The sequence below is a fragment of the Carcharodon carcharias genome, chromosome 3 (assembly GCF_017639515.1).
Source record: "Carcharodon carcharias isolate sCarCar2 chromosome 3, sCarCar2.pri, whole genome shotgun sequence".
Lineage (NCBI taxonomy): Eukaryota > Metazoa > Chordata > Chondrichthyes > Lamniformes > Lamnidae > Carcharodon > Carcharodon carcharias.
The window spans coordinates 225,052,669-225,076,729 of record NC_054469.1 but is presented as its reverse complement, the minus strand read 5'-3'; the positions used below and the strand labels follow the sequence as shown (position 1 = coordinate 225,076,729).

Below are 24,061 nucleotides of genomic sequence, written 5' to 3'. Positions count from 1 at the left end.
CGCCACAAGCCATCCAGTTTTACTCTAGAAGGCAGCTCACCACCGCCTCCTCAAGGGCAATTAGGGTTAAATGCTGATCCTGCCAACGATGTCCACATCTCATGAATGAGTTAAGAAATAGCACTCTTTCTTCAGGTGCTTGTGGAGGAGAATTAAAGAGAAAGGACAGTAATCTCGGAGGAAATGTTTGTCTCTGTGGCTGAGAGTCTTGAGCCACGAGTGTTCTTTTGGCAATATCCATGGTAATGTGTCCTATGCTTACAAATGGGGCCCCCCTCCTCTCAGCCCACATTAGCAGCAATCATTTCACCAGCCTCTGAAGAATGGGAGATGTGGACCTCGGTGTTAATTGAACCTGTAACCTTTCAGTGCAATGGGGAAAACTGCAATCTCACAGTGAAGCAAAAAACACCTCTACAAATGATGGAGCTTTTTAAAAAGGAAATCATTATTTTTGCTGGTTGGACATTTTGTTGCTAGACGCTTTTTTCTTAAAACATATTCATCCCCGTTGATTTTATTGAGCAGTGCGCGATTTGACGTCGAAAGTGTGACCTTATTCAAAACTGATTAGGTATTTGCTACCCTTTAGTTAAATGAAGTGAACAATAGTTTGGTGGACACACATTCTGCTGGGACCTGTACTCAATACTGTGACCTTTACCCTTCACTTAGACTTCTGTGGCTCCCTGGATCTGCCAGTCTGTACCCGTAGAGTCAATCATTCTTCACGCTGTTCCTGTAAATACTTAATTAGTTTCGTACTTCAGCCTTTCCTCCAGATTTGAGAAACATGCAGGAAAAAAGATCGTGAATTTTAAGAGATTGTTAAAAAGAGCGCGGTGAGTGAGGGGAGTTCATTTTAAACAGAGCGTGGTGAGCGAGGGGAGTTCATTTTAAACAGAGCGCGGAGAGTGAGGCGAGTTCATTTTAAACAGAGCGAGGTGAGCGAGGGGAGTTCATTTTAAAAAGAGCGCGGAGAGTGAGGCGAGTTCATTTTAAACAGAGCGTGGTGAGTGAAGGGAGTTCATTTTACATAGAACGCAGTGAGTAAGGGGAGTTCATTTTAAACAGAGCGCGGTAAGAGAGGAGAATTCATTTTAAACAGAGCGTGGTGAGTGAGGGGAGTTCATTTTAAACAGAGCGCGGTGAGCGAGGGGAGTTCATTTTAAACAGAGCGCAGTGAGAGATGGGAGTTCATTTTAAACAGAGCGTGGAGAGCGAGGGGAGTTCATTTTAAATAGAGCGTGGTGAGTGAGGGGAGTTCATTTTAAACAGAGCGCGGAGAGTGAGGGGAGTTCATTTTAAACAGAGCGTGGTGAGTGAGGGGAGTTCATTTTAAACAGAGCAAGGTGAGCGAGGGAAGTTCATTTTAAATAGAGCGCGGTGAGTGAGGGGAGTTCATTTTAAACAGAGCGTGTTGAGCGAGGGGAGTTCATTTTAAACAGAGCGCGGAGAGTGAGGGGAGTTCATTTTAAACAGAGCGAGGTGAGCGAGGGGAGTTCATTTTAAACAGAGTGCGGTGAGCGAGGGGAGTTCATTTTAAACAGAACGTGGAGAGTGAGGGGAGTTCATTTTAAACAGAGCGCGGTGAGCGAGGGGAGTTCATTTTAAACAGAGCGCAGTGAGAGATGGGAGTTCATTTTAAACAGAGCACGGAGAGCGAGGGGAGTTCATTTTAAACAGAGCGCGGTGAGCGAGGGGAGTTCATTTTAAACAGAGCGCAGTGAGAGATGGGAGTTCATTTTAAACAGAGCACGGAGAGCGAGGGGAGTTCATTTTAAACAGAGCGCGGTGAGCGAGGGGAGTTCATTTTAAACAGAGCGCAGTGAGAGATGGGAGTTCATTTTAAACAGAGCACGGAGAGCGAGGGGAGTTCATTTTAAATAGAGTGCGGTGAGCGAGGGGAGTTCATTTTAAACAGAGCGCGGAGAGCGAGGGGAGTTCATTTTAACCAGAGCGCGGTGAGAGACGGGAGTTCATTTTAAACAGAGCGCGGAGAGCGAGGGGAGTTCATTTTAAATAGAGTGCGGTGAGCGAGGGGAGTTCATTTTAAACAGAGCGCGGAGAGCGAGGGGAGTTCATTTTAACCAGAGCGCGGTGAGAGACGGGAGTTCATTTTAAACAGAGCGCGGTGAGCGAGGGGAGTTCATTTTAAACCGAGCGCGGAGAGCGAGGGGAGTTCATTTTAAACAGAGCGCGGAGAGCGAGGGGAGTTCATTTTAAACCGAGCGCGGAGAGCGAGGGGAGTTCATTTTAAACAGAGCGCGGAGAGCAAGGGGAGTTCATTTTAAAAAGACCACGGAGATTGAAAATAAAAGGAAGGGAAGCTGAAGAGGAGCGGCCAGTGTGTGAGCGGTCCAGTGAAGGGGTGGAGCTTTGAATCTTTGGCTCGAGAGGCTTCGGTGAGCAGAGGTTGAGGATGAGCTTGCTCCCAGTGAGGTAAGGCCAGGTAAGTTCCTTTAATTACATTAGGAGTAGGTAATGGAGGCAGCAGTTAGGGCAGTCGAATGCTCCGAATGCAGCATGTGGGAAGTCAGGGACAGGACAATTGTCCCTGGTGACTACACCTGCAAAAGGTGCACCCAGCTACAGCTCCTGACAAACCGAGTTACGGAACTGGAGCTGGGGCTGGATGAACTTCGGATCATTCAGGAGGCAGAGGCAGTAATAGACAGGAGTTTCAGGGAGACAGTCACCCCTAAAAGTCAGGAGGCAGGCAGCTGGGTGAGTGTCAGGAGAGGGAAGGGGAATAGACAGAAAGAGCAGAGCACCCCTGTGGCTGTTCCCATCAACAATAGGTATACCGTTTTGGATACTGTTGGTGGGGATGACCTACCAGGGATAAGATGTAGTGGTCGCGTCTCTGGCACCGACTGGACCCTCAGCTCAGAAAGGAAGGAGGGAATAGAGGAGAGCAGTAGTGATAGGGGATTCGATAGTTAGGGAGACAGATAAGAGGTTCTGTGGGAGAGATCGAGAATCCCGGATGGTCTGTTGCCTCCCTGGTGCCAGGGTCCGCGATATCTCGGATCGAGTTCTCAATATTCTCAGGAGGGAGGGTGAGCAGCCAGATGTCGTGGTCCATGTAGGGACCAATGAGGTAGATAGGAAGGAGGAGGAGGTCCTGCAAAGAGAGATTAGGGAGTTAGGTGCAAAGTTGAACCTCCAGGGTTGCGATCTCAGGAGTGCTACCCGTGCCACGTGCTAGTGAGGCTAGAAATAGGAGGATAATGCAGCTAAATACATGGCTAAGGAGATGGTGCAGGAGGGAGGGCTTCATGTTTCTGGACAATTGGGCTCTGTTCCAGGGAAGGTGGGACCTGTTCCGACGGAACGGTTTCTCACCTGAACTGCAGGGGGACTAACATCCTTGCGGGTAGGTTTGCTAGTGCTGCTGCGGGGGGTTTAAACTAGATTTGCAGGGGGAGGGGAACCAGAGTGCTAGAGCAGATAGTGAGGCGGAGGAGGATAAAAGTCAAGTGAGGAATGCATGTATAGTCAGAAATCAAAGGTTTGTACAGGATAGAAATGTTCTCAGATGCATTTATTTCAATGCAAGAGTATTATCGGAAAGGCAGATGAGCTTAGGGCGTGGATTGGCACGTGGGATTATGACATTATTGCTATTAGTGAGACTTGGTTGCAGGAGGGGCAGGACTGGCAGCTCAATGTTCCGGGGTTCTGTTGTTTCAGACGTGATAGAGGGGGAGGGATGATAGGGGGAGGAGTGGAATTACTAGTCAGGGAAAATATCACAGCTGTGCTTAGACAGGACAGCCCCGGAGGGCTGGTCTACAGAGGCCATATGGGTGGAGCTGAGGAATGGGAAAGGGGTGACCACACTAATAGGGGTGTATTCTAGATCGCCCAATAGTCAGAGAGAATTGGAGGAGCAAATCTGTAGAGAGATAGCAGACTGATGTAAGAAACAGAAAGATGTGATAGTAGAAGATTTTAACTTTCCACATATTGACTGGGACTCCCATACTGTAAAAGGGCTGGATGGCTTGGAGTTTGTCAAATGTGTTCAGGAAAGTTTTCTAAATCAGTATATAGAGGTACCAGCGAGAGAGGATGCAATATTTGATCTCCTATTAGGGAACCAGACAGGTCAGGTAACAGAAGTATATGTAGGTGAACATTTTGGGTCCAGTGACCACAATGTCATTAGATTTAAGTTAATTATGGATAAGGATAGGTCTGGTCCTCAAGTTGAGATTCTAAGTTGGAGAAAGGCCAATTTTGTGGAAATGAGAAAGGACCTAGGAAGAGTGGATTGGCATGAGTTGTTTACTGGCAAGGATGTGTTCTGTAAGTGGAAGGCATTCAAAGGCAAAATTTTGAGAGTGCAGAGTTTGCATGTTCCTGTCAGGATTAAAGGCAAAGTTAACAGGCATAGGGAACCTTGGTTTTCAAGGGATATTGGCGATCTGGTTAAGAAGAAGAGAGAGGTGTATAGCAGGTATAGGCAACATGGAGAAAATGAGGTACTTGTAGAGTATAGAAAATGTAAGAAAATACTAAAGAAGGAAATCAGGAAGGCAAAAAGAAGACATGAGCTTGCTTTGGCAGATAATGTGAAGGTAAACCCAAGGGGTTTCTACAAGTATATTAAATGTAAAAGGATAGTAAGGGACACAATTGGTCCCCTTGAAGATCAGAGTGGTCGTCTATGTGTGGAGCCTCACGAGATGGGGGAGATCTTAAACAGTTTTTTTGCATCAGTATTTACTCAGGAAACTGGCATGGTGTATAAGGAAGGAAGGGAAACAAGCAGTAGTGTCATGGAACATATAGAGATTAAAGAGGAGGAGGTGCTTGCTGCCTTACAGCGAGTGAAGGTAGATAAATCCCCCAGGCCTGACATGATATTCCCTCGGACCTTGAGGGAGACTAGTGTAGAAATTGCAGGGGCCCTGGCAGAAATATTTAAAATGTCCTTAGCCACGGGTGAGTTGCCGGAGGATTGGAGGGTAGCTCATGTTGTTCCGTTGTTTAAAAAAGGCTCCAAAAGTAAACCAGGTAATTACAGGCCAGTGAGCCTGACATCAGTAGTAGGTAAGTTATTGGAAGGTGTTCTGAGAGATCGGATATACAATCATTTGGACAGCCAAGGGCTGATTAAGGATAGTCAGCATGGCTTTGTGCATGGTAGATCATGTTTAACGAACCTTGTGGAGTTTTTCGAAGAGGTTACCAAGAAAGTAGGTGAAGGAAAGGCTGTGGATGTTGTCTACATGGACTTTAGTAAAGCCTTTGACAAGGTCCCACATGGGAGGTTAGTTCAGAAGGTTCAGACACTTGGTATCCATGGAGAGGTTGTAAACTGGATTCGAGATTGGCTTTGTGGGAGAAAACAGAGAGTGGTAGTGGATGATTGCTTCTCAGACTGGAGGTCTGTGACTAGTGGTGTGCCTCAGGGATCTGTGCTGGGACCATTGTTGTTTGTTGTCTATATCAATGATTTGGATGATAATGTGGTAAATTGAATCAGCAAGTTTGCTGATGACACTAAGAGTGGTGGCGTTATGGACAGCGAGGAAGGCTTTCAAAGCTTGTGGAGGGATCTGGACCAACTGGAAAGATGGGCCAGAAAATGGCAGATGGAATTTAATGCAGAAAAGTGAGGTGTTACATCTTGGAAGGTCAAACCAAGGTAGGACATACACAGTAAATGGTAGGGCACTGAGGAGTGCGGAGGAACAAAGGGATCTAGGAGTTCAGATACATAATTCCCTGAAAGTGGCGTCACAGGTAGACAGGGTTGTAAAGAAAGTTTTTGGCATACTGGCCTTCATAAATCAAAGTATAGGAGTTGGGATGTTATGGTGAGGTTGTCTAAGAAATTGGTAAAACCAACTTTGGAGTATTGTGTGCAGTTCTGGTCGCCTAACTACAGGAAGGATATCAGTAAGATTGAAAGAGTGCAGAGAAGATTTACTAGGATGTTGCCGGGTCTTAAGGAGTTGAGTTACAGGGAAAGATTAAACAGGTTAGGATTTTATTCCTTGGAGCATAGAAGAATGAGGGGAGATTTGATAGAAGTTTACACAATTATGAGGGGTATAGACAGAGTAAATGTGAGTAGGCTCTTTCCACTTAGATTAGGAGAAATAAACACGAGAGGACATGGCTTTAGGGTGAAAGGGCAAAGGTTTAGGGGGAACATTAAAGGGAACTTCTTCACTCAGAGAGTGGTGAGAGTGTGGAACGAGCTGCCATCTGACATGGTAAATGCGGGCTCACTCTCAAGTTTTAAGAATAAATTGGATAGATACGTGGATGGGAGAGGTCTGGAGGGTTATGGACTGGGTGCAGGTCAATGGGACTAGCGGAATAATATTTTGGCACAGACTAGAAGGGCCGAATGGCCTGTTTTCTGTGCTGTAATGTTTTATGGTTCTATGGTTCTATGGTCAGTTTGTGGCCAAAAAAGAAAACTACACAGCTGACAAGATGGGCAATTTGTGAAATATTTAAGTAGAATGTTGCATTTGTAAATATGATAAATGACATCTGTTTGCCCAATTTTGCTAAACAACCAATCAGCAGCCTTTTCTCCTGTAGTATAAGTTGTTGTGATTGTTTGAAATTTGACATTCTTGTGTTTGTCCTGATGAGTGCCAGATGAAAAGCTTCAGCAACATGTCTCTCTTTTCAGCTATATTAAACAAAATCATGATAAGATAACTCAATATTGAGGCACTGACGAAAAAATATAACTCCTCAGGGTTTCATCCATCAGATTATTTTTGTTGATCAGTGCAAGCCTCACTGAAAGCTTCCCCAAGAGATGAGAGAGCCCTAACCATTAAACTAGAAAGAAGCAATCACTAAAATGCAACGCTTGTTGTTTTTTCACAGTTTCAACTGTTTTTTCACTAGACTTGTAGGATATTGTGTCAGCCGTTTCTCAGCTGGTAGAATTAGAGTCACAAGGTGGTGGGTTCAAGTCCAATTGGGTGGGCTGAATTTTGTCAGGGCAGTGGGGTTCCCAAAGACGGGCTAAAAAGCAAGGGGCATTTTAGGCCCAGCATTTGGGCAATGAGCCACTGTTGGGCTACTGTCCCTTTAAGGGACTCGAGCCCATCTCAAAGAGCTGCTGACCAATTGGAAGGCTTGCAGCTATTCAGTCCCAGCGGCGCCCCTGGGAGCAGTGGCCACTGATGGGAGTGCACCTGGCCCAGGGAAGCTTTATGGACGATGCCTTCATAACAAGGGGAGTGGTGGTGGTGGGCGGTGGGCGGGGGGTTGGGGCAGTGGTGCGTGGGGCAGGTTTAGAGGAGGAGAGTTGTTGCCGTGGGAATGGCCATTGCCTTCGTGTGGCCGCTCCATTATCTACAGGGTGCCCATTTAGGAAGGGCCCCTCAAGCCCTCAGGAAACACATCGGGATTCACCAGATAGTCCACCCACTTGCCCGAGGGCCCACCCACTGCTTGTGAAATGTGGTGAGTAGAGGCCTTTAATTGGCCACTTAGGTGGCTCAATTGGCCTCTGGGCAGAGGGCCATCCTCCACCTTCCCCACCACTGACAGAATGCCATGGTGAAGGGAAACCAATGGACACTGCAGCCCTTGCCATTTTCTGGCCCTCCCCCACTTCTCAGCTCATTCCTAGGGAGCTGGTAGAATCCAGCCCTTAGGGTACTAAGGCAGTGCTGTATTGTCAGAGGTGCCATCTTCCAGATAAGACGTTAAATCAAGGCTCCGTCTGCCTCAACAAAAACAGAATTACCTGGAAAAACTCAGCAGGTCTGGCAGCATCGGCGGAGAAGAAAAGAGTTGACGTTTCGAGTCCTCATGACCCTTCGACAGAACTTGAGTTCGAGTCCAAGAAAGAGTTGAAATATAAGCTGGTTTAAGGTGTGTGTGTGGGGGGTGGAGAGATAGAGAGAGGTGGGGGGGTGGTGTGGTTGTAGGGACAAACAAGCAGTGATAGAAGCAGATCATCAACCTGCTGAGTTTTTCCAGGTAATTCTGTTTTTGTATTGGATTTCCAGCATCCGCAGTTTTTTTGTTTTTAGCTCCGTCTGCCTGCTTGGGTGGATGTAAAGGATCCAATGTTACTACCAAGAGTAGGGGAATTATCAATATTTATCCCTCAATAAAATCCTGGAAACAGATCATCTGGCTCATTATCACAATGTTGTTTGTGGGATCTTGCTGTGCTGTATTTTCCAGCAATGACTACACTTCAAAAAATACTTCATTGGCTGTAAAGTGCTTTGGGACACCTGCTGGTCATGAAAGGCAATAGAGGAATGCAAGACTTCTCTTTTCCTTTGCACAGCCCTCTTTTAAGTTACGTTGCCTCAAGTATGTTATAATGTTGCTGAACATACTGTCAAAGCTTCTCATCTTGCATCAGGACAAATGCAAGAATGCCAAATTTCAAATGCTCAAAATCATTCCTACTAGAGGGGGAAAGAGTGCTGATTGGTTGGCAAGTCGACTCTGATTGGCATCCTTTGTCCTGTAGCATAAATCGTTGTGGCTGTTTGAAATTTGGCATTCTTGTGTTTGTCCTAATGAATGCAAGACGAAAAGCTTCAGCAACATGTCTCTCTTTTCAGCAATATTCAAGTTCTGTACTACTTAGTGACTATATTTTAATAATGGTAAAACAAGTCTTTTTTGCTCCGTGAGGAAGTTTAAGATGACGCCTAATGGTGAAGATGGGAGAGAATGTGGCACTGACAGGTGCACAGAGCTCTACATTCAGGCCCCTTGAAGCCTGACATCAATCAGCTTTCTACAGAGCAGATCTTTGAATTGCAGCGTCAATGGTCACTCTCGCTGTCATTAGAATGAGCAGTGCTGTCAAAAGCTACTCTTTCACTATTGAGACTGAAGAGTTAAAGGCTAAACATCGAAGTAGATGAACGCAGAGCTAAGGTTTACCTGTCCAGCATAGATTGCTACACATTTCTGGCCGGTCTCTCTGGGTTCTTTGAATTGACTGTTGAGGTTTCCAGCTGTTGACTAGAGATAATCATTCCCCTGCAAAGGAATTTGCCTGTGTCAGAGTATATCCTTTGTAAAGCTGTCTGGTATTTTTCCTTTGCGCTACGCCAGGGGGGAAGTCACTCGGCCCTTTTAGATTGCCAGAGGGGCAGGTGTCTCCTTTAACAACAGCTTGCATTTATATAACACCTTAATGTGGCAAAACATCCCAAGATGCTTCAGAGTAGCAGAATCAGACAAAATTTGACACTGAGCCACATCAGGAGATATTAGGACTGCAGATCATAAGCTTGGTCAATGAGGTAGGATTTAAGAAGTATCTTAAAGTAGGAAAGACAGTTAAAGAGAAAGAGAGTGTAAGGAGAGAATTCCAGAGCTTAGGGCCCAGGCAGTGAAAGCACAACCATCAATGGTGGAGTGATTAAAATCAGGATCTGCAATGGGGAAGAATGGTAAGAGCACTGAGGCCTCGGTTGTAGAGGTGAAGGAGGTTACTGTTACTATGATATGGAGGGTGAGGCCATGGAGTGTTTGGAAAACAAGAATGAGAATTTTAAAATCCTGAATGACCATGTAATAGTAATGTAAAGGTACAAGACTCAATGTAACTGATATATCTGGTCAATATTACAGTGCTATTTGTGGGAGCTTGCTGTGCACAAATTGGCTGCTGTGGTCCTTAGGTTACAACAGTGACTACACTTCAAAAGCAGTCCATTAACTGTAATGTGCTTTGGCTCATCTGATAGTTGTGAAAGGTGCTTTATAAATGCAAGTTTACCTTTCCCTCCTTTCAGGAATGCCTGAATCCAATAGTGTGGTCTGGTAATTACATACAGGAAGAATCCTTGTTGCTTCTTTGACCACAGGAGTGGATCAAATGGTTGTAGGTTCCCCCACAATGAATGGAACAGGCGGCTGCAGCTCTCTTTGCATCATGTGATTGCGTGCTAGGGTAGGGTGAGACTAATCAGTCTCATTTCTTGAATATTGCTCAAAAAAAAGAGACTTGTTGCTGAAGCTTTTTGTCATGCACTCATCAGGACAAATGCAAGAATGCCAAACTTCAAATGATCACAACAATTTATACGACAGGAGAAAAGGTGCTGATTGGTTGGCAAGTCAACTCTGATTGACAAAGGCATTGCCATAGAGAAAGAAACAGGGACCCATAGGTTCCCCAAGCTCCCAGATAATTCCAAAAAGCGCAAGGCTTGAACATATTGCTTTTGTTTGCAGAGCACAGGCCCCTGTGTATGAATGTATGTCACTCCTAGCAAAAATAACTGAGCCACGTTACAAGCTCGACTGATTATCTGAAATTGGTTGTTAGAGTAGCTATTAGCACACTCAGGATTGTTCAGCAAGTGCTGCCCAATTGAAGAATCACACCTGACCGGTCTCATTTCCTCTTCCACTGCCCTCTGAACAAGGGCAATTAGAGATGGGCAATAAATGCTGGCCTAGCCAGCGAAGCCCACATCCCATGAACAAATAAATAATAAAAATGGCGGGAAGGCCAAGGATCAGTTTCACAAAGTCGTGAAACCAGTTTGCAATCGGCCGCTCTGCCCATTAATGGCGGGCTGCATTTCCCACCACCTCACATTGAGAAATTCATTGTAATACATCTGTATATCATTACAAGCCCAGCTTGCCCAAATCATCACCCCCCTCTGGATGATCCGAGCACATTGGTGTAATTGCAGGGTGAGCTGCTCTTCATTGGGACTTTGAGGTTTATTTGCCTACCTTTCTTCAGGCAGCACTCACAGTCATCAGCAACAGGTTTCTCAGGCAGCACGACAACACTTTTAGGGGGGCCCGCGGGCAGGTCTCTACCTACCAGGCCAGCTGGAAGGGCAGGGGTGGTTTCTCAATGGCTGCAGGGCTAGGCCTTGCTTGGAGAAGAGGGAGAAGTGGCTTCAGGCAAGGGCTGCAGGGCGGGGGCTGTACAGGGGAAGAGGTGTATCCCAGGGTGGTGTGTGGGGACACATGTTGATCTATGCAATTGGGTGATAGCTGAGGAGGCAATCTCCAGAGGAGATGAGGCCAGATGGAGATGTGAGGGTGTGTGTGAGAGAGTGAGTGATGATGTCCCTTGAGCTGGCAGTGAGTGAGATGCCACTGAACGTGTGATAGCCTTGTGAGTGTGTGTGCTTAGAGTGAAAAGATGGTTGCCTTACCCTGGCCGCATGGATGAGATTATTCATCCTCTTTCTGCACTGGATGGCCAACCTCTTCCTTCCGCAAGAATGACCCAAACCTCCCTGTCGCTTGCCATTTCAACACTCCACCCTGCTCTCTTGCCCACATGTCTGTCCTTGGCTTGCTGCATTGTTCCAGTGAAGCCCAACGCAAACTGGAGGAACAACACCTCATCTTCCGACTAGGGACTTTACAGCCTTCTGGACTGAATATTGAATTCAACAACTTTAGGTCTTAAGCTCCCTCCCCCATCCCCACCCCCTTTCTGTTTCCCCCTTCCCCCTTTTTTTTTCCAATAAATTATCCCACCTATTTCCATTATATAAAAAAAAACCCACTAGAGCTATACCTTGAGTGCCCTACCATCCATTCTTAATTAGCACATTCGTTTAGATAATATCACCAACTTTAATTTTAACACCTATGTGTTCTATTGTACTATTGTCGTTGACATCTTTTGATGATCTGCTTCTATCACTGCTTGTTTGTCCCTACAACCACACCCCCCCAACCGCCCCCCCCACCCCCCACCTCTTTGTCTCTCTATCTCTCCGCGCCCACACACACACCTTAAACCAGCTTATATTTCAACTCTTTCTTGGACTCGAACGCAAGTTCTGTCGAAGGGTCATGAGGACTCGAAACGTCAACTCTTTTCTTCTCCGCCGATGCTGCCAGACCTGCTGAGTTTTTCCAGGTAATTCTGTTTTTGTTTTGGATTTCCAGCATCCGCAGTTTTTTTGTTTTTATCTCTTCTGTGCAGCGTTGGCACTGACCACCACTGCCACTGCCTCCCAAGCCAGACTGGTGACACTGATGGTCCTCCTGAAGCCAGAGCGGGGGTAGAGGACATCGCAGCGGTCTTTAACAGTATCCAGAAAGCGTCCCAGGGATGTGCCACTGAATCGGGGTTGGGGTGGGTGGGGGGGGGGGGGGTGGTGTGTGTGTGTGTGTGTGTGTGTGTGTGTGGGGGTGGTGGTGGTGGTGCAGTTGCAGTCTTCATGCTTTTTGGGGCCATGTCTTCTGTGCAACCATCCTGGGTTGGAAGCACCGAGAGGTGTACCTGTGACCGCACTTTAACTCTGGTGCCTGGCGTGAGGAAGTGGCGAGGTGATGGCATGGTGGGGGAACCAGAGGCTGCCCACCAGGGAAATGGCACATTTCCTGGGATGCATGAATAACGAGGCGGGATTGGAACAAATTGGCACGAAACCCGCCTTTGCTGAATCCCCACACCTTGAGTTTGTTTGATAACCACTTGCAGCAGTTTTCTGAAATGTCTTTTATTTTAAATTTGAGATACACCTCTGTCCCCTGTGGTTTGTCCCTCCTCCAGGAATATGAGGTTAGGCAGACAGGAACTTCCTTTCTGAATCCATGTTGACTGCAGAACCACTAAGCTATTGCTGTGCTATTATTATGACATCTAACCATCATGACATTGCTGTTTGTGGGAGCTTGCTGGGGACAACATTTCTTTACAAAAGTGATTCCACTTTCAAAGTGCTTTGGAATATCCTGCTGTGAAAGGTGTTGTATAAATGCATATCTGTCTTTCTTAATTCCTTCTACAAATGATCTTCAAGTTTTCTCTTAACATTCAATTTTATTATTTTAAATGAAATAGATGTAAGGCTAATGGGTCCATCATTGACTGTGTTTGCTTTGTCACACTTTTTAAATATGAGCACCGCATCAGCCTGTTTCTAATCAACCGGTGCCTCCTTAGTATCCGTTGAACCTCTGATAATTGTCAGCTCATTAGCAAAAGCTGTGACTCAGCATTCTTAGGTGAGTCATTCTGATGATTTCTCTCTCCTGTATTTCTGTAGGAAAGCATTAACCCCCGATGGAAAAGATTACAGGCAGGTGCCCACGATTCTATATGCTACACCATTCCAATGTCTTCAGTCTTCTATTACTGAGATCTTCCTTTACCTTTAAGTTACCATGCACCCTACAAGGGAAGATGTTTTCCAAAGCTAGCTTTTATTCATGTGAACCAAGAATTTTAACTAGCTCTGTGTGGATTGCATTGGAACCTCAACAGTCCATCCAATTTTCTAAGCCTGTTGACCATAAGAGAAAGCAGTGCTGAAGGCAAAAGGTGTTAAATTCAGGAGGGCCCCATTTTTTGCTCCCCCCCCCCCTACCCCTCACTTCAATATTGTTGTGTTCTTCTGTTTGTCACAAATATACCAAGAAATAATTACAAATATACAAATAAATAATTCCTCAGGAACTGAGGGATCTAGACTGGAGGCGGATGTTTGAGGGCAAATCAACAACTGACATGTGGGGGGGCTTTCAAACGTCAGTTGATAAGAATTCAGGACTGGCATGTTCCTGCTAGGATGAAGGATAAGCATAGCAAGTTTCAGGAACCTTGGATAACGAAGGATATTGTGAGATTAGTCAAAAAGAAAAGGGAAGCATTCGGAAAGGCTAGAAGGCCGGGAACAGATGAAGTCTGTGGAAAATATAAAGAAAGTAGGAAGAAACTTAAGCAAGGAGTCAGGAGGACTGAAAGGGGTCATGAAAAGTCAGTGGCAACCAGGATTAAGGAAAATCCCAAGGCCTTTTATACATATGTAAAAAGCAAGAGGGTAGCCAGGGAAAGGTTAGGCCCACTCAGGGACAGAGGTGGAGCCAGAAGAAATGGGAGAGATACTAAATGAATACTTCTCATCAGTATTCACCAAAGAGAAGGACTTAGTGGTCGATTTGTCTAGAGAAGAATGTGTAGATAGCCTGGATCATGTTGAGATCAAAAAAGAGGAGGTGTTAGGCATCTTGAAGAATATTAAGGTGGATAAGTCCCCAGGGCCAGATGGGATCTACCCCAGAGTACTGAGGGAGGTAAGGGAGGAGATTGCTGGGGTCTTGACAGAAATCTTTGTATCCTCACTGGCTACGGGTGAAGTCCCAGAGGACTGGAGAATGGCCAATGTTGTTCCCTTGTTTAAGAAGGGTAGCAGGGATAATCCAGGATATTACAGGCCGGTGAGCCTTACGTCAGTGGTAGGGAAATTATTGGAGAAGATTCTTCATGACAGGATTTACTACCATTTGGAAGCAAATGGGCATATTAGTGAGAGGCAGCATGGTTTTGTGAAGCGGAGTTCGTGTCTCACTAACTTGATCGAGTTTTTCGAGGAAGTGACAAAGATGATCGATGATGGAAGGGCAGTGGATGTTATATACATGGATTTCAGTAAGGCCTTTGACAAGGTCCCTCATGGCAGACTGATACAGAAGGTAAAGTTGCACGGGATCAGAGGTGAGCTGGCAAGATGGATACAGAATTGGCTTGGTCATAGAAGACAGAGGGTAACAGTGGAAGGGTGCTTTTCTGAATGGAGAGCTGTGACTAGTGGAGTTCCACAGGGATCAGTGCTGGGACCTTTGCTGTTTGTAGTATACATAAATGATTTGGAGGAAAATGTAACTGAGCTAATTAGTAAGTTTGCAGATGACACTAAGGTTGGAGGAGTTGCAGATAGTGAAGAGGATTGTCAAAGGATACAACGGGATATAGATCGGTTGAAGACTTGGGTGGAGAAATGGCAGATGGAGTTTAATCCGGACAAATGCGAGGTAATGCATTTTGGAAGGTCTAATACAGGCAGGAATTATACAGTAAAGGGCAGAAGCCTTAAGTGTATCAACGGGCAGAGGGATCTGGGTGGTACAGGTCCACAGGTCACTGAAAGTGGCAACGCAGGTGGATAAGGTAGTCAGGAAGGCATATGGCATGCTTGCCTTCATTGGCAGGGGTATTGAGTATAAAAGCTGGGAAGTCATGCTGCAGCTGTATAGAACCTTGGTTAGGCCACACTTGGAATATTGCGTGCAATTCAGGTCACCACATTACCAGAAGGATATGGAGGCGTTGGAGAGGGTGCAGAGGAGGCTTACCAGGATGCTGCCAGGTTATTAGCTTTGAGGAAAGGTTGGAGAAACTTGGATTGTTCTCACTAGAGCAACGGAGATTGAGGGGCGACTTGATAGGAGTTTACAAAATTATGAGTGGCATGGACAGAGTAGATAGAAGATTTTTCCCAGGGTGGAAGAGTCAATTACTAGGGGACATAGATTTAAGGTGAGAGGAGAAAACTTTAGAGAAGATGTGCGGGGCAAATTTTTTACGCAGAGGGTAGTGAGTGTCTGGAATTCGTTGCCAGAGGAGGTGGTGGAAGCAGGTACGATAGTGGTGTTTAAGAGGCAGCTTGACAAATACATGAATAGGATGGGAATAGAGGGATACGGACCCTGGAAGTGTAAAATATTTTAGTTGACGGGCAATATGATCGGCGCAGGCTTGGAGGGCCAAAGGGCCTGTTCCTGTGCTGTACTTTTCTTTGTTCTTTGTTCTTTATTCATTCATGGGATGTGGGTGTCGCTGGCTGGGCCAGCATTTATTGGCCATCCCTAATTGCCCTTGAGGTGGTGGTGAGCCACCTTCCTGAACCACTGCATTCCATGTGGTGTAGGTACATCCACAGTGCTGTTAGGGAGAGAGTTCCAGAATTTTGACCAGCAACAGTGAAGGAACAGCGATATAATTCCAAGTCGGGATGGTGAGTGGCTTAGAGGGGAAATTCCAGGTGGTGGTGTTCCCATGTATCTGCTGCCCTTGTCCTTCTAGGCGGTAGCATTCATGGGTTTGGAAGGTGCTGTCGAAGGAGCCTTGGTGAATTCCTACAGTGCATCTTGTAAAAGATGCACGTTGTTGCCACTGTGCGTTGGTGGTGGAGGGAGTGAATGTTTGCACATGAGGTGCCAATCAAGCGGGCTGCTTTGTCCTGGATGGTGTTGAGCTTCTTGAGTGTTGTGGGAGCTGCACTCATCAGGGAAGTGGAGAGTATTCCATCACACTCCTGAATTGTGCCATGTAGATGGTAGTCAGGTTTTGGAGAGGCAGGAGGTGAGTTACTCATCGCATGATTCCCAGCCTCTGACCTTCTCTTGTAGCCACAGTATTTATATGGCTTGTCCAGTTCAGTTTCTGGTCAATGGTAACAACCCAAGATGTTGATAATGGGGATTCAGTGATGGTAATGCCATTGTATGTCAATGGGCGATGGTTGGAGTCTCTTTTGTTGGAGATGGTCATTGCTTGTCACTTGTGTGGCACGAATGTTACTTGCCACTTGTCAGCCAAGCCTGGATATTGTCCAGGTCTTGCTGCATTGGGACCTGGTCTGCTTCAGTATCTGAGGAGTCATGTGTGGTGCTGAACATTGTTCAATCATCAATGAACATCCCCACTTCTGACCTTATGATGGAGGGAAGGTCATTGATGAAGCAACAAAGATTGGTAAGACAATGATGTGGGTTCTTTATTTGAAGATAAGACCACATCCTGGTAGAGTTACCTGGGAGGCTATGTAGGCACAATTGATCTGTACAACTGCTGCTATGTTCTGTCTGCAGAGTCATGCGATTATACATCACATCTTGTAGTGGGTTTTGATGGACAGCAGTTTAAAGTACTGCCCATTAAAGGTACATGTATATCACATCATCCCAAGTGTTAAAACGCCATGTGCAATTGGTGAGGTTTGAGGAGCCCCAGATTTTGATAAGTGGTTACTTCTTATTTTGTTTATATGATGTGTGAAGTTGGTTTTCCCAAGACTGCATCCTTGGAGCACTCCAGCCAGGGGAATGAAGCAGGTGTTATGCTCCATATTTTCATACAGGAATGCCCACTTCAGTTGCAGGCAAAGTACACCTTTTTGTCCTTACCCAGTATGGCAGGGACACACCTCTTGTTCAAGACATGCATCCACACTTCCTGCTTACCATTGTGGTGCCCTCAGAAGCCACAAATGGCATTGTGCAACCCAGTAAAGTCTGAACTGCTTTTAGACAGTTGGGTGCAGCTTTTTTTTTTACACTTTCATAGGGCGCATGCATCACTGGAAATGCCAGCAATGGTCATCCACTCCTTAATGCTCCTTAACTGAATGGGTTATTAGGTCATTTCAGAGTCAACTACATTGCTGTGGGTCTGGATTTGCATGTAGGCCAGACCAGGTAAGGATGGCAGATTTCCTTCCCTAAAGGGCATTAGTGAACTAGGTTTTCTATCAACAATCAACGAGAGTTTTACTGAAACTAGTTTTAAATTCTAATCACTGCCTTGGTGGGATTTGAACCAACGTCTCTAGACCAATATCTCTGAATTACTAGTCTAATGACATTGCCACTATGCCATCATCTCCCAATGCAGGTGATAGCATGATTCACATTCACTATGACTCAGACACACCTCTCTCTGTTGTACTATCTCATTGGCTTGAAATATTTTATGATTCCATCAAGTTATCCCATTTCTAGGTTGGTTTAGGTCAGTACAGTTTAGCAAACTGATTTAAAACAAAAGCTATTGAATAAATCAATATTTAATATTATTGTGCCTTCAGCAAAAATAAAGAACAAGAGGAAATATAACTGAAAAGAAAAATTCTTATCCCATGGTCAGACTTGTCAATCCTTATTTTGCAATAAAGAATGATCACAAACCATGCAAAAGTCTTGTTATGTTTTACTATGGAGTCGCTTTGCTCATGAACTGGTTGCACACTTATCTGTCGGCAGGTGAGTTGATTACAATATACTGCAGATGCAGAGACCAATATGAAGTGAAGTACATACTATTTATTTACACAAACAACAGAGCACTAACATGCTACCTACATCACATTAGGAACCCCACGGTATCTCCTTCCATAACAAGGAGGCGCAAGCATGTGGACCGCAGCGGGCAGCAGATGGTTTGTTGCCAACGCCACCTTGAAGCTCCCCTCCCAGCATCTCAGTACCCTGACTTGGACATATCCTGGAGTTCCAGCACTGTGCCTAGGTGCAGCTCCTCCAGGTTGTCCCCACACCAGCCGTGTGGGACTCAGTGTAACACATGCTGTGGGGGCAAAACACATCTCCTCATCACACTCCCAGGCTGACCTTAGCATGGGCAGTTTCTGCTGGCTCACCCAGCAAAGGACAAACGCTGTCAATGATCAATGCAGTCACAACACTCAGACTTGTTTTGAGTTGGGGGGGTGCAGGCAGCATGGGGGGTAAACCAACCGGCTGGGTTACATGACCAATGCTCAATGCTGACATAGCACTCACGCTGCCAGTGTGTCACAAGTGGTTGAAGCGCTTGCGACACTGGATCCAGGTGTGCCGCACCACGTCACGTGAGCTCACCACCTCCTCCTGGGCACGTTTCATCATGTGGTGGGGGGGAGCCTCCTCCTCCTCCCATCCTGGAGAACCAGCACCTCCCGCCGGGCGGCCACCTCCTCAAGGAGGGCAGCAAGGTAGTCATCGGAAACACGAGGGGCACACTGGTCCCCCTGTCCTACCCGCCGGCCTTGAATGAAATTCATTGTCCCCCTGCGGAGCCCTTCGCCCAGCCATTGCGAGCAGCCTTTCCAGGGCTGCCAGGCCTTCCTATATGCAGGCCGCTGGATTGCCATTGGACGCAGGGGCCTGAGCGCGCCCACCGCCATCCGCCCACTCCCGCTCTACGCGGGAGCCGTGAAGTACGCTGGGTGGACCTCAATTAGTCCGACCGTGTAAAATGGCGGAGCAGACCCGATAGCGAGCAACGGGGTCCGCTCCCGCTCTGCACCCTCCACAGCCCCTCCACCGCCAACCAGAAAATTCAACCCATGGATTTTAGCTTGCAGCCCCTGAATCTTTCCCAGCTCTTCCCTGAACACAGGGGCATGTTTCTGTAATAATTCTTGCAGATCTTTCATTCTGAGTTGAAAACTCTCAGTCCACTCCAACTTTATTTCCTTAAGCCAGTTCCGATCAAGTAGAGGTGGACCCCACACCCCCTCCAACTCCTGCTACCACTATCAGGGATAGGTTAGCAGACTGTCCTCCATATTGTACTGGGACCTTGCATTTACCTTTCACTTGTATGTTTTTGTCAGTGTAAGTCTTCAGTCTGGCATCTGTGAGTAGCCTCCTCCATTCAGATACTTAAACATGTGTCCCCCTATGACTGACGTGGATGTGCCTGTATCCACTTCTACTGTCACGTAAATTGGCCCTGTTTTACCCATTTTTAAATTGTGTGATGAGTAAATATCCGATTCTGTTTTTTCTGGCTCCTCCATTATATAAATTTCATGACTTCTGCCTTTTTGTTTGAAATTTGGCTTCAATCTTTCTTTACAAAATCGCATAATGTGCCCATTGCGATGGCAGTAGAAACACTCGGTTCTTTTAAATTGTCGTTTGTTTATAGGCTGCCTGGTTTCAATTCTGCTTTTATGAATGTGGTTTCTATCTGTTAAGCCATTGCTTTTTGCTGGTTTGTTAATGGCGGCTGTTTCCAGCCTTTCCCGGAGCCCTGCGCTTCTGCACCATTTCCAGCTGATGCCTCCCTCCCCACGTGAAGGAAGACGCCATTTTGTGCCCTTTGATTTCTCCCGAGTCCCTGACTGCGTCTCCATTACGAGCGCCAACTCCAGCGCCTTGCTGAAATCCCAATTTGTCTCTGACAGCAACACTCTGAATGGCGTTTTCATTAATCCCACACACTAATCGGTCTCTGAACATGTCATTAATCGACATCCCAAACTCACAGTTGCTCTGTCAGTTGTTTTAAGGCTGCTACATAGCAAGCGACTGTCTCTCCAGGGGCGCGACACCTCACATTGAATTTAAAACGCTGCCTTGTTACTGAGGGTTTCAGCTGAAAGTGGCTTTTCACAAGATTCACCGACTCATCAAAGCTCTTAGAATCTGGGGCGTTGGATACTGATAGGCTAGGAATTAGACCTCATGTTTTACTGCCACATGTCAATAAGAGGATTGCTCGCCTCTTCTCCTCCCCCAATATCTCGTTGGCCAAAAAGAAAAACGCGAGGCATCCAATATAATGTGACCAGTCATCAGTGGTCTGACTAAATCGCTCGATGCAGCCAAACTGTGGCATACTGGAGGGAGATAACTCCAACAACTATGGTGAGGCTGTACTTGCAATCAGCCTGCAAGACATGGCTGATTCACTGCAGTTGAATTTTCGTGGCTTTCCTTGGTGTCATCAACTGGTCATGTCTTGCCTCATCGCCAGTTGTTATCTTTTACTATGGAGTCGCTTTGCTCATGAATCGGTTGCACACTTATCTGTCGGCTGGTGAGTCAATTATAATGTACCACAGACACAGAGACCAATGTGAAACGATGCACATACTATTTATTTACACAAACAACAGAGCACTAACATGGTATGTGCTTCCCCAACCAGACCCCACTCTGGACTAACATCAACATGGTAACCCACGCCGCACAGCTATTGGGTCTTACAGTCACGCAGTCAATCTGCTCACATTCTCTTAAAGGTGTATTACACCTCAGATTACCACAAGTCTCTGCACAAAAATGGAAATATAGGAAGAAAATTGTTGGCAGAAATTATATAAAATGATGTCCTTTCAAATGGAGGGTACAATATTTAACTGAACAATTACTGATAAGCCAGTTGGTAACAAAAGATATTTACAACAATTTAAAGTTTGATCACAGACATTCCTTGCAACAAAGACAGCCTCAGCTGCGTCATAAGACTCACAGTAGCCTGACACAAACACCGAGACAATGTGAACTCTCCAAGTCCATTAATCATCCAGGGATCATAAATGCCAAGGAAGCTTCATGCTGGAATGAGGAATCACAACAGCTTTCATGAAGAAGGAATATTCATTATAAGTAGCACGGCGAAACAGTAGTGTCATATTTAAAGTGGAATTCTGTCCTGTCAGACAATACACACATGACATAAGGCAAAACTCCAGGGAGAACATTTCCCCCCCGTCAGGGGGAGTTGAGCCGGAGGGGGTGGGAATTGGCGGGTACCTGATTGGCACCCCCGATTGGGTCCGTGCTGCCATTTTATGTGGGTGCCCAGCGTGACGTGCGCTTGGAAGTGCAGGTGGTGGTTGGGGGGGTGGGGGGGTGGTGGGGTAGTTGAGGGGGTGTTGGGGGGGTGGTGGGGGGGTGGTGGGTGGAGTTGGGGGGGCTCCCTGAGTCGGGGCCTGCGCTCTTTTGTTTAAACTTTCAGGTTTAAAGATTAAAAGAAAGGAAAGAAAATATTTTTAAGACATGTGATGGTGTCACGTGAGCTGGGACATGCCGAGAAACATCAGTTAAAACATTTATTTAATTTATAAACCCTTCATGAAACCTCACCCTGCCTGCGGATAAGGCTCCATGAGAAACGCGAAGGCCACCTGGCCTGGGCTCTTCCCCCTGACCCCCCAACCACACCACACCCACCCCCCCCACCCCCACCCACCCCCCCCACTCCCCCCACCGCACCCCCGCCCCTCGCCAGGTTGGACGGGCAGCTCAGTTAATAACTTTAATTGATATTGAAATGTCTGAATAGACCTTTGACAATTCGGCGGGCGAGCAACCGATTGGCTGTGTGCCCGCCAAACTGAACGCTGGGACGCACGCTTGACATCACCGCGCATCATTTTATGCCTTAGCCAGCGGGCCCCGCCCCCCCCTTAGGCAGCAGGCCCCGCCCCCCCCTTAGCCAGCGGGCCCCGCCCCCCCCTTAGCCAGCGGGCCCCGCCCCCTCCCCCCACCTCTCGCCGAGCCAAAAATTCCGGCCTCCACCTCACTGGAGGATCAGTCAGCTCTGCAGCCCCGGTGCCTGGCTGGCACATTTTACTGCCTTTCCTACCTGCACTCTCACCATTAAAGATCTATCTGATCTGCACTCCTTTATTTCTTCAACCTTCCACTGTGTTAAGACCTTTAAGACAAATGAGATTCTGAGAAAAGGCTAACTGTCCAGTTAGATTAACTCTGGGCGGGTATCTTATGCTCTCCACACCCCCCCCCCAGCGAGTTTGGGGGCAGGAAGGGCATTTAATCGCCGGGGGTGGGGGGGAGTGGGGATTGGTGGTGGGGGGGAGTGGGGATTGGTGGTGGGGTGAGTGGGGATTGGTAGTGGGTGAGTGGGGATTGGTGGGGGGGAGTGGGGATTGGTGGGGGGGGAGTGGGGATTGGCAGGGGGGGAGTGGGGATTGGTGGGGAGGGAGTGGGGATTGGTGGTGGGGGGGAGTGTGGATTGGTGGGGAGGGAGTGGGGATTGGTGGTGGGGGGGAGTGGGGATTTGTGGTGGGGGGGAGTGGGGATTTGTGGTGGGGGGGATTGGGGATTGGTGGGAGGGGAGTGGGGATTTGTGGGGGCGGAGTGGGGATTTGTGGGGGCGGAGTGGGGATTGGTGGGGAGGGAGTGGGGATTGGTGGTGGGGGGGAGTGGGGATTTGTGGTGGGGGGGAGTGGGGATTTGTGGTGGGGGGGATTGGGGATTGGTGGGAGGGGAGTGGGGATTTGTGGGGGCGGAGTGGGGATTGGTGGGGGGGGAGTGGGGATTGGTGGGGAGGGAGTGGGCATTGGTGGGGGCGGAGTGGGGATTGGTGGGGAGGGAGTGGGGATTGGTGGGGGGGGAGTGGGGATTGGTGGTGGAGGTTTGGGGATTGGTGGTGGAGGTTTGGGGATTGGTGGGGGGAGTGGGGATTGGTGGGGGGGAAGTGGGGATTGGTGGTGGGCAGGGAATCCACCACCATCCCACCCCCACCTCAGTTAGGTACATGGCAGAAGGCCTGTATACTGCCTTTCCACCCAGTCACCGATTGAGGTCTTTAAGTGGGCAATTAATGCCCACTTAAGGGCCTCCTCCCACAGCCGCTGGTATTCACCAACCGGCGAGCGGGCTTGTAGCCACACAGGCAGTATGACATGCGGGGTGTTTGTGATCTTCTGGGCAGGGAGAGGGGTTCGCTCATTCAAAAGCACTCAGTGCCTGATCAAGGTACCGACATCAGGAAGTGGGAGGGACGGGGGGGGCCCTTTGAAAGCCAAACCCCTACCCGCTGCCTGACCCACCCTCAACAGCCCTCCCCTGTGACTCTCACCCTGTGAAACCCGTCCTGCCATCACTTTCCTCTGGCCTGAGTTGCTTCGTGATCCAGTCCTCCAGTGGGTGTCATTCCGGCAGCAGCCACTGGCTTCCTGATGGCGCTGTTGAGCAAAACAGTTACTGGTCTCGGATTGGCCGGCAGCTCTCGGCATGCGGAACTTCCTTCACTAAGGGTCCAGATCCCATGGAAGGCTTGTTAATTGCCTGATTGGCTCGTAATTCAGTGGACTTCTCTAAAGGAAGGCCTGCTATCCAGCCAACGGCTCAGACCCCATCACCTCCACTGAACGCTGAAGGCACTGGACACTGCAATGGGCCCTAACAATATTCTGGCAATAGTACTGAAAATTTGTGCTCCGGAACTTGCTGCGCCCCTAGCCAAACTGTTCCAGTACAGCTACAACACTGGCATCTGCCAGGCTATGTGGAAAATCAGGTATGTCCTGTACACAAAAAGCAGGACAAATCCAACCCGGCCAATTACTGCCCCATCAGTCTACCCTCAATCGTCAGTAAAGTGATGGAAGGGGTCATCAACAGTGCTATCAAGCATTACTCGCTTAGCAATAACCTGCTCACTGGCGCCCAGTTAGGGTTCCTCTGAGGCCACTCCTGACTGCAGCCTTGGTTCAAACAAAAGAGCTGAACTCCAGAGGTGAGGTGAGGGTGACTGCCCTTGACATCAAGGCTGCATTTGACCGAGTGTGGCATCAAGGAGCCCTAGCAAAACTGGAGTCAATGGGAATTAGGGAAACCTCTCCACTTGTTGGAGTCATATCTAACACAAAGGAAGATGGTTGTGGTTGTTGGAGGTCAATCATCTCAGTTCCAGGATATCACTGTGGGTATTCCTTAGGGTAGTGTCCTAGGCCCAATCATCTTCAGCTGCTTCATCAATGACCTTCCTTCCATCATAAGG

General features: G+C 47.5%; 1 long non-coding RNA gene across 1 annotated transcript; it reads right to left on the bottom strand.

Moving 5' to 3' along the window:
* Window positions 1-20,387: 20,387 nt before the first annotated feature.
* LOC121275682 lies at window positions 20,388-23,213 on the bottom strand. Its single transcript, XR_005942539.1, has 2 exons — window positions 23,138-23,213; window positions 20,388-20,865 (listed from the first exon to the last, which is right to left on the bottom strand). It is a non-coding gene; the product is annotated as an uncharacterized LOC121275682 (long non-coding RNA).
* Between the last annotated feature and the right edge of the window lie 848 nt (window positions 23,214-24,061).